At 31.4% G+C, this 5,115-nt stretch overlaps 1 long non-coding RNA gene across 12 annotated transcripts; it reads left to right on the plus strand.

Annotated features, from left to right (window-relative positions):
• The first annotated feature begins 923 nt into the window (after positions 1–923).
• Positions 924–5,115, plus strand: LOC145041887 (uncharacterized). 12 transcript variants are annotated; one of them, XR_013680480.1, is made up of 9 exons: positions 927–1,335; positions 1,453–1,490; positions 1,635–1,699; positions 1,881–1,985; positions 2,057–2,230; positions 2,936–3,080; positions 3,180–3,249; positions 3,638–3,789; positions 4,738–5,115. It is a non-coding gene; the product is annotated as an uncharacterized LOC145041887 (long non-coding RNA). The 12 variants fall into 12 exon arrangements; XR_013680474.1 differs by having other exon boundaries at positions 924–1,335; positions 1,453–1,699; XR_013680479.1 differs by having other exon boundaries at positions 929–1,490.

Consider the following 5,115-nt stretch of genomic DNA (forward strand, 5'->3'; position numbering starts at 1 on the left):
ATATTAGATTATATATAGCTTGTGTAAACTAAGTGATTATAGAAGGAACTATTACGGTTACCATTTTTTACTAAAGGAAATATATGATTTTCTTAAAGAATGTCTTCATCAAATATAAAGAACTATTACAGTTAACTCCATAAGTACCAAATGAATACGCCAGGGTTATATACACTGAAGATCTAACAAACAATGGGATGTGTGACTTTCGCCTCATTTCCTGTTCCTTGTTTTGTTATGGGCTTAGGGCAGATTCACACAATCGATTGTCTGTTTACTCTAAATTGTATATAACTTGTATCCACTTAGTACTCATAGAAGGAATCATAAAGTCATTTTTATTTTCATTCATCATACCAGAAAATATAGGATTTTCTAGAGGAACATGCGAACTTTTCTAAAAGAACTTACAACTTACTTTTCATCACTTAAATACTTATGAACTCACCAGCTTAAATGCTGATCTACTCTTTCAAAATAACTTGTATTCTCAGAAAACTAGTAGACAGGTATGTGTACTGGGATTCAGAAGATGGAGTATTAGTAGCTTCATGTCTTGCTTTGTTATTTACTTTAGGATTCAATCTTATGTGAATCACATACTTTGTAAACACTTACATATTAATGCAATGGTTGTTTGTTACTTTAATTACTATGATGCGTGTGTTGTGATACTAAACATGATGTCCTCCGCCCCCAAACGTTTCCACCGTCCCGGTTTGGGGGTGTGACAGATTCCATTAGAGGTGCAACATTTGAGGCACTAGGCTTTCATAAGTCAAGAACAAGAAGGATTGTGATTGTTATTGCTACATAACAATCAAGGTAAACTTTCTAACCCTAATAATATGTGTTTTTCAGATTTGTATGCTAGTCAATTAGGGTTATTGCTTTGGTATTCAATGTTGTATGTTTACTTAGAAAAACCTAAATCAAAGCAATTAGGGTTGCGTGAACACCATAAAAATGATGTTATGCTCATAACCCATCAATGCCATCTCTCACCTGATCACAAAGTCTCTAATACTACTTCTCGCGGCCCAACAACACTTACAATCGATTGATTGAGGGGAAAAAGCAGAGCAGATCAAAAAGAGGTGGATCGCCCCTAATCGTTCAAAGCTGTGTCGGTACTGGTTAAGAAGAAGACCTCGAAATTTCCAACTGACGAACCCACGTAATCATCTATTGCTACCACCGGACGAGCTTTTCCTGCTTCAACCTAATCGTTCAATCTTCTGGAAACGAGATGAAGCATATTAATTCCTACTTCTGGAATCGGTGAAGCTCACTTCTTTTTTCGATCGACTTCCTTGTCCCACTTCCAAACCCTAGGTGGGTTATCATTTTCTGTTATCCATATCAGCCACCGATCTTTCTGCTTCTTCTTTGACTAAGAATTTAGATGCCCTCAATCATTTTTTGCCTCCTTTACTGTCCTTTATTTTCTAGGATGTCAGATTTTAATTCGAGGTCGGGGTTCCGATTTGGTAATTTTCAACATTTTCAAGAAGTCGATTCATTTTATTTATTTTATCTATTTTTTCATCCTCCTTGCTAGATACTTATTGTCTCAATTCATTGAATTTGAAGCATTCTAATACAATTTTTTTGTCGGTGGGTTCCTTTTCAAGTTCTGATCAAATTCATCAATCATAATTCAACCGCACTCTTCCGACTTAGGCTATTGACATCGTCGGTATGTATTTGACATGTACTTTTAAGTTGTATATCTGATTTATGCTGAAGTCATCGATTTATGTATTTAGGATGAATCTGATAACATGTATAGACCTATATTCTTATTATATTGGTATGATTATTTCAGGATTTTATGATGTCAACATGTTGACTTTTATGTTTTCATTTTCTTTTTGCAGCTAGCAGAGCTATTCCCTTAGAAAAATTGACCCCCACCTCCCTCAAACAGTCTTTTGAAAGCAAGAAGAAAGAAAGTTTTTATTGATATATGCTTTTTTTCCCAGGTATTTGTGTCAGGTTTTCTAAAATTTTAACAAGTTTGTTATGTTATCCTTAAAAGGTTTGTTTTTAGCAGCCAATTTGTGCTCTGGCGTGTTGGATGACAAAGTTATTGTCTAATATTTGGGTGTCAAGATTGCTCCTTTGCTAGTTTTGTTAGATTTAGAAGCAGTTGCAAGGGAAGAGAGGGTTTGCTATAATGATTTAGGTGGTTCTCTGAGTATGGGCAGCTGTGAAGAAGCAAAGAATTGTAAGTCCGATGTACCTCTTCTTCATCTCCTCAAGTAAGATGCAAAAAAATATTTGGATCTTGTATTTTGCTTTTCAATTATTTTTACTATTTTAATTATCATTTTTCATGTTAACTTTTAAGTTGTTATCAGAAGCTGCAATAGAGCATCTATATTTTTACTGTATCTATATGATTATTTTAGGAATATATGATGTGATACATCTTGCGTTTTATGTTCTTAGTTCAATTTTATGCTGCTAAAGTTGGCATACAAACACCACAACTATATTTCGACCGGTATAAAGAAGATTTAATTAATTCTTGAGCTTATATTCTATTGTTCTTCAAGAATATTATCTTTTTCGTTTCCAAACATTATGATTTCCTAATATTTCATTAGTTTAAATACTTTTCTTTTTGGTTGCCAAATTACGACATAAATCGCATTTTAAACGCATTTTTTAGATTTTTTGGCAGACTCCCAATCAAATATTTAGAAACTGACGCGTACTACAAGTTTTAAAATGTACCAATAAGTATCATTTTCTTTATTTGTTGGGAAGAAAAATGCAAATAAAAGAACTTTTGTCTTCATTAGAGTATCATATATATATATATATATATATATATATATATATATATATATATATATATATATATATATATATATATTGTAATATTTCATATGAGCTGAAGTTGGTCTCAAATATCTCAATTTTATAGTTGCTTTAGGAAGATGACAAGTGTACCCTTGAGGAAGATGAAACCCTTATAATAGAAGATGAAAGGTGAGAGGAATTAACAGTGTTGGAAAGTGAAAAGGATTTACCTCTTGATGAATTACTTGGTCGTTACATTGTTGGAGAATGTTAGTTTTTCTTAGCTTCTTTTGCCACATATCATCTTCTTATTGGATGTCATGGTTTTAACTTTTATTCTTTTATATTTGATATAAAAATATATTCAGAAAATACTCCATGAAAAACTACTGATAGTGTAGCAGAACTAATCCTATATGCCAGAAGATAGCTTATTGTGTAAGCAATGTTGTTTAAATTTATTGTTTTAATTATTAATAGCATGTTCATATAATTATATTTTATAAGTGTTTATTTTTTATGGGTCATGATTATGGTTACTAACCTAAAATGTGAAGTACTTCACTATTGAGCATCATTATTTTCTTTCTCTTACTGCAGGTCAAAAGTAATGACATATCATCAGTTTTAGAAAATCATCACCCATAAGTCATAAATAATTATATTAGAAAAATAAAGGTCTTAAAGGGAATCAAAAAAAATGGAACGTATGTTATAGTGATATGATTAAGTATGAGCACTTATGAGATTTATTATGATCTCTGAACTTATCTAACAACTTATACAATCAAACATGTTATTTCACTAGTTAATTTTGGATTTACAGGATGACAAAACAATCTTATTGAAAGAAGAAGAAGTAGCAAAAACCGAGCATGATGATTCAGTAGATGAGGTGAATGTAAAGGTTTTGATGATTTTGATGAGAACTTTTCGAGTACAATTGGTGGCGCTCAAGCTTTAGATAAGAATGTAAAGGTACATGCTTAAAATTTCTTATTTATAGTGATGTATCATTTGGCTTTGGGTAAATTACATGAATAATCAGAAGTATGCATTCTGCCAAATGCTTTAATTTTCATCACCAGCAAAATAAGGACAAAACTGAGAAGATATTTTTTTGGTAGAAAAACTGAAAAAATATGCTAAAATTGGGGATTCAGTTTGTAAATTAATTGAATTTTAATTGGACTACTTGTGTCAGGGGGGGTTATTAAAGGATTGGGTGGTTCGGTTATCCAATTGGTAATCATCTTGGATTCTGTATTTATTGTTTTTTGTTATCGGTCGGTTGAATAACATAATGTTTGGTGTGAGGGAATTGGGGAGTGAATGAGATTGTTCATTCCATAGTTGAATGGATGGGTCATTCTTCAAATAATCTAATTCTTTATGTTTTGTTAATTTGATAAAGGGTTATATTCCTAAACTTTAGACCAAAGTTGGTGTTGAGGTTAACCAAACCACAATTCACAAATTAATGGACAAAATGATCAAAGAAAATTATTAATTAGCTGTACTAGGTAACTAATTAGTTTGCTTTCTAGATAAAAATCAAAATCGTTGAAAATTATTTATACATATCTTATATTATTGTTACATGAAAGCGAATGATTCATGAAAGCGAATGATTCGTTCTGAAATAACCAAGAAGTAACTTGATGAAGTAAAAAAAAAACTCTAGACTTTAATACTATGGTCATTGCTGCAACCATGTACTTGAAAGTCTATGAATTTCTTCCATAGAAGAATGTTAGTATTTACAAGTTTTTGTTACTGTTCTTCTATGATAGATCTTCCTATTAAAGATTTTTCTGCTTCTAGCAATCAAAATACATTGTGTTGTTTGTTACTAATTCTATTGTTTCAGTGACAAGATGCATTCCATAACCAATTCCATTATGTTGGTGCATGTGTATGTAATAGGTGGGGAATGCATATTAGAAAGCAAACTTTTAAAGTTCACCATTTTGCTGGAGAGGTCATAAGGGTATTATGGATTTGTGTAAGTGATAGCACATTTGCAGGCTGCATCTGTCCATAGAAAGGTGTAACTCTCCAAATTCATCATGTTATGGGAAAACATGCAATTTGGTCCTTTCATGGTTGTTACCAAAACTCCGTCATTGAAAACAACTACGGTTCCATTTATTTATGTTTTTATTCATTTTTTGTTATTATACATGTTTAAAAATTAGGAAAAATGTTATTTTTTTCAAAGAAAAAACAACGAAGTTTGCAATGACTAAGTACATTGTTATTTCCTTTACTTATAACAGAAAAAAAAAACACTTTCATTCTTTA

Source organism: Lactuca saligna, chromosome 4 (assembly GCF_052625555.1).
Source record: "Lactuca saligna cultivar CGN05327 chromosome 4, ASM5262555v1, whole genome shotgun sequence".
In the NCBI taxonomy this organism is placed as follows: Eukaryota; Viridiplantae; Streptophyta; class Magnoliopsida; order Asterales; family Asteraceae; genus Lactuca; species Lactuca saligna.